This window comes from Podarcis pityusensis (assembly GCF_964106645.2).
Source record: "Podarcis pityusensis genome assembly, chromosome: Z".
Taxonomy (NCBI): Eukaryota; Metazoa; Chordata; class Lepidosauria; order Squamata; family Lacertidae; genus Podarcis; species Podarcis pityusensis.
The window spans coordinates 42,502,073-42,514,221 of record NC_138044.1 but is presented as its reverse complement, the minus strand read 5'-3'; the positions used below and the strand labels follow the sequence as shown (position 1 = coordinate 42,514,221).

At 43.6% G+C, this 12,149-nt stretch overlaps 1 protein-coding gene and 1 long non-coding RNA gene across 3 annotated transcripts in view; one reads left to right on the top strand and one right to left on the bottom strand.

Annotated features, from left to right (window-relative positions):
• The window catches only part of LOC308468751 (uncharacterized protein), a 146,908-nt gene that overhangs the window by 74,939 nt on the left and 59,820 nt on the right, over positions 1-12,149 (top strand). The gene's annotated exons all lie outside the window — the stretch shown is intronic.
• LOC308468778 lies at positions 94-10,917 on the bottom strand. Its single transcript, XR_013981875.1, has 3 exons — positions 10,883-10,917; positions 1,860-1,945; positions 94-575 (listed from the first exon to the last, which is right to left on the bottom strand). It is a non-coding gene; the product is annotated as an uncharacterized lncRNA (long non-coding RNA).

The window sequence follows — 12,149 nt, the reverse complement described above, 5'->3', positions numbered from 1 at the left end:
TAGTTTCTTTTTTCTTTTAATTGAATAACTTCTAGGCTTTGCATGTTAGATCCTGTTTCATCCCTCCATCAGATAAAAAAGCTACGTGAGCTGACAATCGCAGGAGTGCATCTGTTGTTTCAATGGTGGCTGGCTTGATGAGTGAAAAATAGGTGCCTGCCATGTGACAAGCTTTCAAATATAAACCGTGTTAGCATTCGCTCTTGAGAATGGAAAGAAGTGGTAATAACAGCATAAAGGATGATACAAAGAGCAGGAGTTTAGCTACAGCTTCAGAGTTGAAGGGAAACTGCTAAGCCAGGTAATAGGATCTTAGTGCTGGAGATTGATGGGTCATATTGTGTCAGAAATGAGGCATTGGTAAATCACACTGTGCAAGTTGGAGTTAACTCTTTATTAGCAAAAACACCATCTGCCAAGGCCTGGTGGTGTGTCCATGAATCAGCTGCTGAGATTAAAGGTCTCCACCTCCTCACAGTCATCTATCTCCTCCTCTCAGAGCTTCTTCCTCAAACAATTTGAGACTGTGCCTGCATGCCTGCCTTTGCTCCTCCCATTTCATGCCTCTTCTGGATCTTGAAGACAAGGAGGGAGGGGAGTTTGTTGCAGCAGGAGAGGAAGACACTTTTGACTCATTACCAGCCTGACTCTTCTCTGCCTCTTGGCCTCCCTCCTCCTACTCGCCTGCTTCAGCCTTTGATTCTGGACTTCTCTCTGCCACAGGCTCACCCAGCTTACTAAACCCCGTTACCTCTTCAGCTTCCAATACCTCCTCTTCCCAATCTTCTCCCCCTTCTCCCTCTGACCACTCATCTTCGCCCCACCACCACTCCCCGGGCTCTGAGCCTTCTTCCCTTGGGGGTTCCCCAGCTGGTTTCTCTCCCCATCCCTCTGCATTCAACCAGTCCGTGACATATTGTCAGAGATTCAAGAGGTTGAGCAAGGGCTCTAATGACCTTGAGGCTGGTATGTGGCCTAGTGAGCTACATGGGACAGCCTGTGCACAACCTTAAGAACTCTGCTCAGGCACAGCAAAGAATAGTGGTGTACAATAGCAATTCATTTGATTAAAGGGAAGCCTTGTCTCAAGATGTCTTAAAACAGAGTGAAACCAGTGGTACCAGACCTAGAAGGGAACTGGGGCTGCAGAATGGCTCTGTGCCATCATAGGAGCTGTTGGCAATGTGATGATGAAGCAACTGCAAGTCCTGGTTCTCCTAGTGGCACAAATGAGTGGCACAGAAAGCCAGCTTGGCAACCAGGACATCTGAAATTGCAGGAGCCACTCTTTCCCACAGCAGCCAGTTGCTCTAGAGGTGGGATAGAAAATACACCTTATCCACCTGAAATTTCAAATATGACTTGTCAGCGCCAAGGCAAGGGCCACCAGGGCTCTTCTAGTCTTCACAAGCTTTTGTGTGTGTAGGGGCTTAAACAGGCTTATGCCCAGGTGGAGCAGGTAAAAGATGGTTGGGCAGGTAGGGCAACCAAAAATGTAGGGGCAAGCATCAGTAACCCATTCCACAAAGCCTTTGGCTCAAACCATGACATTTCATTTCAACTGAGGATGGGGATGATAATTAAGCATGTGTCGTTTCATCTGCCCACATTCATCCTTTGTTTGCCTTGGTTGTCTCTCTCCACATCCCTGCTAAACTTAAGTTGCAAACTTCTCAGAACAGGAATTGCGTTCATTTATTTCATAAAATTTATGTACCGCTTAGTTGCAAGAAAAAAACCTAAAAGTGGTATTCTGCTTTTCTTCTGAAAAGGTGGTATTCACTGATACTGTATAAATAATAACATTAATATAACACTTTTGAATATTGAAAACACATCAAGCAATGTCAGTGACTTACAGGGCTGTTGGGGCTAATCAACCGGGAAATATAGGCCATCTAGGAGGAAGATTCTGACCCTAAACCTCCACTGCCTTGTGGGATATCTGTGGGAAAAGAAAAGGCTAAGTGGTCTCTACACACATCTGGAGTCCCTAAGAGGGTTGGAAGGCGCCTCGTACGCCTCCTTCCAGCAATTCCTGCAGTCAAACTGGCACCAAACATATTGCTCTGCTTTTTTTTTTTGGAGGCAAGGGCAGCCCAGGAAGTCCAGACACACTGCCCAGGCTTGCACCCCAGGGAGGTCACTTCAGTGCTGCTAACACAAAGGTTTGACTTTACCCCTGGAGGTGCACTCCATTGTCACTCAAGACAGACAAATGCCAACAACAGGACTGTTCACTGCAGCCTCTAAACTAAGCTAGCACTGCCTCCTCCTGCTGCAGATGAAGGACTGAACTAGAGGAGTAGTGCTTTTTCTGATACAATCTAGTGATTTTGTGGCTGAGCTGAGATTTGAACTGCAGACTTCAGAGTTCTTAGCAACTGCACTGTGCCTGTTGCAGTGAGTCATAGCCAGATACACTTAGCAGGTGTGTCTGTGTCTGTGCGTGTGTAAGAGAGATGCCCTTAATCCTGCACGAGAGAGGTTCCAAATCTGTGCATTCTTTGTATTTTAAGTTATTGTTTGCTATTGCAAACCCACAGAAATATTAAAGAAAATTATAGGATAGATTTACCCAGCATTGTGGAGGGCGGTGTGATCTTAATCATCTCACACTTTTGGAACGTCCAGCACTTTATGTTTATTTTTACCATGTAGCTGGCACCTGTGTTAGTCATAAAAAACAAAAAGAAGCAGGCTCTTTTTCAGACTTGAATCATCTGCTATTAATATTGCTATTTGGAAGTTTGTCTGTCGGCACTATTGGTTGGGTTAAGCTGGGGAAAGGCACTAGGCCAAGGTTGTGTTGAATTTTTTTTTAATGTATGCATAGCAGAAGCATGGATAATTCACATAGGTTTGGTTTACTTTGCCATTAGGTGGTACGCATGTCTAGAGAACAGTGTTTGCAAGTGTCTGAAATGGCTTTCATAAATAGAAGATGTTATGATTCCATCTAGAAACCCAGAGTGTCATCCCAGGTTGAAAACATTTAATAAAACCAATATGAACAGCCACACTGAACAAAATATGCTATTAGTCTAGCTCAGCAAATACTTTGGTGGTCATAGTGAGGCTAGTTTAACTGTTCCTTGGACCCTTAGATGTATTAACACAACCCACCCAACAACTAAAGTTTGTGGTTTAGGTACAGCAGTGTAGATTGAGCATAAGCCTACCTCACACCCACGAATCAGTGGTTCTTTCAATGTGCTTATTAAGTGCAATACTGTATTCTGAAAGAAGTCTCTATGGACTTGTGCCTGGGCAGTAGCCTGCTCACTAGCTGTCTTACTTATTTGCCCAAGTGTTTTGAAATGAACAGATGTTGAGTGGCTTGGTTCACACAAAATGCTACACCAAACTATGACTTTCTGTGAGCTCCCAAAAAGGAGATTACAGCTGCTTTGTTCCTTCCTGGTCATGCTGCTACCGTTCATAGTCATGGCTTGATTTAGCACGTTGTCTGAACCTGGTCTTGTGGTTCAGCTCTCTTAAGACTATACGTGAGCTGTAACTAAGGTTTGTGCTGTGGTGTATGGCTTGTGGTTTGTTCAGGAGAGCCAAACCACAAGTCTGGATTCATATGTTTTCTCTCCTGCATAGAAAGAGGTATAGATTCACAACACACCCTCCAGTGCTTTGAATCTAAGCTGCTTCCTCCAGCCCCCTCAGCTGCACAATCCCAGCTGATTGTCATCACTGTCAGCTGAATAGTGCCAGCAGGCACTGGCAGTCAGCTGATCACTGCTTGCAGAGAGCCCCATCAATCAGCTGATAGGGCCTCAAAGCACTGTGTGCCGAGACCACATAACACCAATCCTGAAGGCCTACATTGGCTCCCAGTACGTTTCCGGGCACAATTCAAAGTGTTGGTGTTGACTTTAAAGCCCTAAACTGCCTCAGCCCAGTATACCTGAAGGAGCGTCTCCACCCCCATCGTTCTGCCCGGACACTGAGGTCCAGCGCCGGGGGCCTCTTGGCGGTTCCCTCACTGTGAGAAGCGAAGTTACAGGGAACCAGGCAGAGGGCCTTCTTGGTAGTGGCGCCCGTCCTGTGGAACACCCTCCTACCTGATGTCAAGGAAATAAACAACTATCTGACTTTTAGAAGACATCTGAAGGCAGGCCTGTGTGGGGAAGCTTTTAACATTTGATGAATTATTGTATTTTAATATTCTGCTGGAAGCCTCCCAGAGTGGGCGGGGCATAAATAAATAATAATAATAATAATAATAACAATAACAATAATAATTATTCCCGTGTGGGTCCCACCAATCAGCTGATTTGGCAGCACCTGCAGCCCCCTTTTTGGCCCAGCCACAACTTTCCCTACCCCGCATCTCATGTCATATAATAGTGGGTGCGGCTAGACCAAAATGGCCTGCTGAACCAAATGTGGGCAACTGGTGGGGTCTAATTATGCCCATGGACTTGAGGTTCCCAACCCCTGTGCTAAGCAAAATCATAGGTTAGGTCAGCACAGCAGCAGAATGGCCAGCAGAATGGCCAGGGAGGAGCAAAGCAACTGCAGTCACCTCTTCAGAAGCCTGCATGATCACACAAGGCCATGGTTTGACTTAGTGTGACTTGTGAACCAGGTTGTTGTCTTTCCTAGATGCCAATGGCTTGGCCTGTTTTATAAATGGTGTGTCCTCATAGGTTCTACCAAAATTGCTGGTACAGTACTTGTGATAAATTAGAAATACACAAAATATCCCAAAGAAGCCAATAATGTTACTTTTCCCTACCCAATGTTCCCTGTTGTGCACTATGCCAAATGGAATTATACCATAGTTCTTCCAGGCTACCCAATGTAAAGATCAGTACAGTAGCTGTAGGAAGCTGTAGGAAAGTTTTGAATGACCATGTCTGAGTTTCTTCAAAAGCCTTGCATACTTATGTGCCTAGTTGTTGTTGTTTTTTACTGTACCAAAAATCCAAATAGCAAAAAATAAATATTTGGGCATATCATCCAGTCATAGATACTCTGCTGTTAGAGTTCCTGGTCCACCAGCTGAAAATATACTATGATGAGTTTTAACCTTTTGCTTACAGTAGTGACTATTTGATTTTATTTAACATACTGTCTCTAAAATGTAAAAATCAGATCAAAATTAAATCATCAGGGACCTGATAATTATGAGGCACAGAGCCTAAGTAGGGGGCAGCAGCTAGTAAACCTCCAACTCACCCCTAATAATATATGCTTGAACATCGCTCTCTCCTGCTTCCCCTATTATGCCTGGAGAAATCGTAAAGCTGCTGTGATCTCATTGCGAATGTTGACCAGGTCTTACTTGGCCCAGGGTGGTCTCCTATCATTAGAATGGCTGCCAGAGACCCCAAAATTTAAGCACTTGTTGCTCAAGTTCGACTCTCCCAGGCTTCCTGCACTTTTGAGCAAACTTCAAAATCGTCTCAACTGGTTTGGAATCTTTCCACAAAGATGCTTCTTTAACAATTGTAGGGGCATTATTAGGAAAATCCCAAATTCAGCAAATTTGGTTAGCCGGCCTACAAGGAGGACTGAGGACCGGAATTCGCAGCAACAGACCCTTCCTATGAACCCCTCCCCACGATTTACTAGCCGACCACCCCACCGGCAAGAAGGGACTGCCTTAAGGGGTAGAGCTTTGACGGGTCCAGCTTTGGCCACTATAGATGCTTCTAAAGAATGGCAGACACAAGCCTATGTGGACGCCCCTGCAGCGAAAACGATCTCCAATCCTCAAAATGGCTGCATTCCTTGTGCTGATACCATGACGACGCAAGAGACACTGGGGGATCCAGTAGCCCCTTGGACAAACACTGAGGCAGTGGCAAGGCTAAACAAGCTACTGGAAGCTAACCAAAAAGGATGTCTTTCCTCTGTCTTACATAGTGCTTTCCCATCAACAAGCCTCGATCCTCAAGGCACGACTCCTGCAACTATAGAGCATACGGCAAACGACGAGTCTATGGACTTGTCGGTTAGTAACACCCCCTCGTATCAAGATTTTCTCTTACAGCGATCTGTAAATTCGCCCCAGCCATTGGCTGCTCCTGGGGCATGTGACAACTTGAACCTGAAGTGCAAACAATCAAAAATCACTGCCTTTTTTCACCCTACTGCCCCTTCACGCAGCGTGCACCCCCATTTGGATTCTCCAGGATTAACCACGCAAGAGAAATCATGACTTGAGGGAAACACAAAGCGGCCTCTTACACTACTATCATGGAATGTGGCTGGTATTAAATCCAAACTGACAGATCCATCATTTGTTGCTTATATAAATGGCAGCCACATCCTCCTATTCCAAGAGTCATGGGCCTGTGAGGACTTCTATCTAACAGGATACAAGGGCTTCTACCTGAATACCACGTAGAATTCGTTATCACATGGTAGACCGCAAGGAGGCTTGGCTACTCTTGTTTCCTTAGCCATAAATCTTCAGGCCGAAAAAATCGACATCCAGTCGTCACTCATGCTGATTATAAAGTTGCAAACAGCAGAGGAAACGATAGTAGTGATCAATATCTACTTATGTCCAATTTATAAGAGAAATTTGGTTGATCTGAGATGGCAGGAAATCCAAGTGACATTGGAAACGCTTTTTGACAAATACCCCGAAGCCACTTTTCTGTTGGCGGGAGATTTTAATGGACGCCTGTCACACACTGACCAAATCTTATTCTCTAAATTTAGCAAGTACCCTTCTTCACCTCTTATGACTACAGATCTTCTACCAAGGAAATTCAAAGATAACATAGCCACTTACGCAGGTTTCAAATGCAGGCAAACCTTGCTGGCCCTCAATTTCCTTCTGCTAAATGGGGCAATCAGCTTGGACTACCCTGCCGAATTCACCTATTGGTCAGGTTCACGTGCATCCACTATTGATTTTGTATGGATATCTCCTGACCTCACCCCCAAAATATCCAGCTTTAAGGTGGCTTCAAGATTGGAGAGTGATCACTTCCCTCTAGAAATTTACTTGACTCTGGCTGACGAACTTGATAGGCACTCCTTTGTGCACCTATCAAATGACCATCTGGAGATAAGACCTACAGCCCTTAAATGGACCTCCAATTCGGCCCAACAGCTGAACGAACTTCTCTGGTCTGATCAGCTCCAAATAAAAAGGGCTTCCCTTATGCAGGCGGATGAGCCTCTACCAATGTATGACGATTTAGTAGAACTTCTAAAACCAACACTAGCTCGGTCCCCCACAAAGCATGGTAAACAGTTTTTCCACAAAAATGGTTCGATGAGGAATGCAAAAACTTCAAGAATCATCTGTATAATGAATGGTTGGCATACAGAGCATCAAATGACCCCATGCCAAATAACCGTCTTATCACCCTCAGGAGAAGTTATAAAGCCCTACTAAAGGAAAAGAAGCTCGAGGCAGAAAGAAACAATTGGAACAACCTTTTGATAGCTGCAGAGAATAGAAATCCAGCCTCTTTTTGGCAGTTAATTTCCAGATATCTGGGTAGGCCGCTTGCAAGAATAGAACCCCACATCTCAGCGGACACTTGGGAAAGATACTTCGCCGATCTGTATGCAGCTCATGATGCCTGCGGAGATACGGTGGAGCCGGAAGCACTGCCCGATTGGGACCCAGTTACATGCCCTGAAGTTGAAACTCTCATAGATCAATTTAAAGCAGGCAAGGCCCCCGGTGATGACCTTATATCCATTGATGTCATCAAAGCAAATAAAGATTGGTGGATCCCACTTTTAGCAGCACTTTACACGCATATAAACAAAACAGCAAAATTTCCCTCAAGCTGGAGCTCTGCGTTGATTGTATTAATACATAAGAAAGGACCACGTACAGAGCCGAGCAACTTTAGGCCAATCAGCTTGCTAAATGTCATTGGGAAGATTTACTCGGGATACCTGCTAAACAAACTATCGAAATGGATGGAGGACGACAATATCATTGCCGATGAACAGGCGGGCTTTCGCCCTGGAAGATCTACCACAGACCAAATATTAACCTTGAATCACCTGGCGGAAAAGCATGCCGGCAAAGCCCCAAAGGTTCTTCATGTGGCTTTTATTGACCTTAAGCAGGCATTTGATCGAATCTCTAGAAAGCAGCTATGGATAAAACTGGCCGCTACAAAGATCGATCGCCGTCTCCTTCATCTGATTACCAGCCTCCATACAAACACCCTTCTGAGAATCAGGCTAGACAATAAAGGCCTAGTCTCCAACCCGGTTACCACCACTAGAGGGGTAAGACAGGGTTGTCTATTGGCCCCAGCATTGTTTAATTTTTACATTAACTCACTGGTGACTCACATGGCCAATGATGCTTTCCACCCCCCCCCCCCAAATTAGCAGGCCGATCTCTGAACGTTCTTCTGTATGCGGATGACGCCGCACTTCTTGCCAGATCCCCTATTGGATTGAGGAGAATGTTGCAAGCTCTACATGAATACTGTGATCAGCATGAGCTCCAACCCAACTATGCTAAGACCAAGATCATGGTCTTCTCTGCCCGACCGAGACTCCATCGATGGTCGATGAACGGGATCCCCCTAGAGCGGGTTAACTGCTTTAAATATCTGGGACAAGTAATACGGTCAAATAGGTCTTTTCTGGCCCATAGAGACTTTATAACAACTAACGCATCTAAAGCAGCCATCCAGATTAGATCTCTATATGCTAAGAATCAGGCTCAATCAGTGAAGATAGCTTTGAGACTCTTTCAAATGAAAGTCCTCCCCCTTCTTTTGGTGGGCATCTCTTTAGGCTCCCGTAGGGATTTTTTGAAACTGGATTCTATCCAAACGCGATTCCTTAGAGCCATCCTTAGGATTCCCCCCTCGGTAGCGAGTGCGGTTATGAGATTAGAGGTCGGCTGGCAAGCTCTACGGTATGTGGCCTTGAAGACGAAGCTCTGGCTATGGCTCAAGCTTTGTTTTAAACCAGTGGGTATTGCCCCCTTGATATTGAGGGACGATTTCCAATCATCGTGGGAAAGGGAGGTCATTAATGAGGTTCAATCCTGCGGATTGTCTCTCCTTTACTTCGAGTCTATGATGTACAATCAAGCTAGAGCTGTGATCTCCCGGAGACTGAGTGACATTGCCAGACAAGAGGACATAGCCCAGGTAAAACCAGGGATGTTCCTAGGGGACCAGATTTATCGGACCATACCAGCCCCCTACCTTGCAGAAATCCACTATGTGGAATACCGTAGACTTCTTACAGCGGCTAGATTAAATGTCCTTGACTCTGCAATATTGTGGGGAAGGTACAGGGGAGTACCATACGCCCAGAGAACCTGTCATTGTGCCATGGGGGTGGTTGAGTCCACCGAACACATTCTCTTGACTTGCCCTTCTTATGCAGAGCTTAGACAAAATTTTATAGACCCACTCCTATGTCAATTCAGCTTCCTACCTGGAGAAAACCAGGTTTTACACTTGTTGAATAACGCCACTAGAGCTATACCTTCCTTGGTGGCCAAATTTCTCTTCTTAGCTTTTAAGCGTCGCAAGACTATAATTGACTGTATTGATATGGGGCTATCTGTTTAGCCCATTTTAGTGTTGGCTAAGTTTTAAAATCTTCCTGGATGTTTTTAACTGTGTATTGACAAAATGTACTTTTTTCTGACTTACGGTCGAATAAAAAGGATGATGATGATGATGATGATGATCAAAATTAAGCATTTGAATGTCCCATTGATTTCAGTAGAAGCCCACAGACTTCCATTGAAATCAGTGGGACTGAAAAATGCTTAACTGTGGATTATTGTGCCTCTGTTTCCTAGGTGGGAGTTAATGCACAGCTTGAAAGGAGTGTTTCCATTAATTTATTTTTAATGGGGTATATGGAGCATCTAAATTAATGAAAGAAGCTTCCTCGTGTTACTACTCACATCTGAACAGTATCTTTTGCACATGTATGCACTTAGTGTTATTTACAAAAGTCACCATGTGTGTATGAAATGTGACTTGGAATCACTATCTCACATTTGCTGATTTATTGGCTTTAAATGCACAGACTTCAGCCATGGCACATCATGTTGGCAAAAGTGGCACTTTCTCAAAGCGGAAGAGAGAGAAGAACCAACAGAGGAAAAGTTAGATGCTTAGCAAGCTAATTCCGTAAGTGTTCTGAACTGAATGGTGGTTCTCTGGGAGCAAAATAGCACCTAGGCAAAGGAAAGGAAGAAACCAGTATTCATGTTTAATTTATTATGCCGGAGCTACTGCCTGTAGACTTACGGTAGATGGAAGCAACTTAAAGTCACCAAAGCAGGCCATTAGATAAGGAATAATAATTTTACAAAAGCTGAAAGAAGTTGGAGTTTAAATTTATTTATCTAGAAAATTTATTTATTGGTACTAACTTCCTTGTTGGTATTCAACATAACAGCACAAAAACGAGCAAGGAGAACTATGGGTGTGACCAGGATTTATTGGGGGGGGGGGGCTTTATGTCACAGGGGGCAAAACCGAATTACCTACGGAAACATTTGGTCAGTTAGTTAAGCATTTTTATCTATTTACTTGATTTATATTTTGGGGGGGAGGCAGCTGCCCTCCCCTCTCAGCTACACTTATGAGGAGAACCTCCCATGGGCTACATGCTTGCTAGCATTGATTGTGGTTTCCCAGATTGTCCAGTGAGGTTTGTTTCTGCTGTGCCATTCTAGTGAATGCAGATGTATGGAGCATGTTGTGTCCTATATTACTCAGCCTCAGGGGAATAAAACTCTATCACATTTTTCCTTTACATATCTCACAGTGTATCATGGCAGCAATGAGTTCACATGTAAAACAAAACAAAACAAAACTTTCACCTGGCATTTGCATGAGATTTAGAGAAAATAACACTTTGTAGGATGGAATCATACAACCATGTTCCTCACCATTATAAAACTTTTTCTTCTTTTTTTGACATATAGAGGATGGCTTTATGAAAATGTCCAGCATGTAGTTTCCTTGTCACATAAGTGTTGGTAACGGGAGCTAAACACGTGGTAAAAAATGTTTTGTGAATCAGTTGGCAGCATTAGCTGCTATATTTGAACTGTAAAAAGTTAGTAGTTATTTGCCAGAGAAACTTTTCCAAAGCATAGGACTATTCTTTATTAATGGTCAGCCCAGATGTTCTCTGTTCATATTTCCAATGTGTGCCTGTTCTTGTTATTAATGTACTTCCATCAACATTCATGATTGCTTATTGTTCGCTGTTATTTATTGCGTCCATCTAATTATGTAACCGTAATTTCTGAAATAAGTATCTTTTTGTGTTACCATTAAAATGTATTTGGCTTTTCATAAATACAAGAAGGTCATATTAACTTTGTGACCTTCGTGCTTAAATGCATTAACTGCAACCCATCTTGTTTTGATACTTTCCCTTTGTGATCCTCAGTCATAAACAGGCTGACTCACTTCTGCTTGACAGCATCCACCTACACAACCTGCTCTTCATAGATAAACACTATTAATCTGCTCTAATTCATGTAGTAACCATCTTGAAAGAACATTGAATATGGATCTGTTGTTAGCTTTCCAAAAATAGAAAGTACCCAAGTGTAGTAGTCATCCAGTGATGAAAAGACAGAATTGGTAGAATGGAATCAAGAGCATTCAATTAGTATAGCCAGAAGATGCTCATCATCTAGCATTTTCAAGTGGTTCAGAAAATGGAAGGAACTGCTGTTAGTAGGCAGTACTACGTACAAGGAGATAACAAATGATATATGAAGCCAGGGAGAGTGAGGCTGAGCATCTGGATCTGTCTCAGTCCATGATAAATATAATAATAATTTTTTGGGGGGGCGAAGTTATTGGGGGTTTTTTGGGTTAGTTTTATTATATGTTTTGTGTTCTCATTTTGTATTTTTATGTTGTGAACCACCCTGTGACCCTCAGGTGAAGAGCAGTATACAAATTTAATAAATAATGATGAAGACGATAAAGGTAGGCCTTCCTTCACTGGTAGCTGGTATTTTGTGATAACTCTGCAAACGAAAACTAGTTGGGACTAGAGGGAGGAAATTCTTGGGGTGACCGTCCCAGCCCTGTTTTCTGGGTGATTTCTGAAGTGATTATGTTATATTGACATGCACAAAGTGTGTCAGAAGCACAGTTCCTATGGGTAGAATCCTGAGTGAAGAAGCTACTACC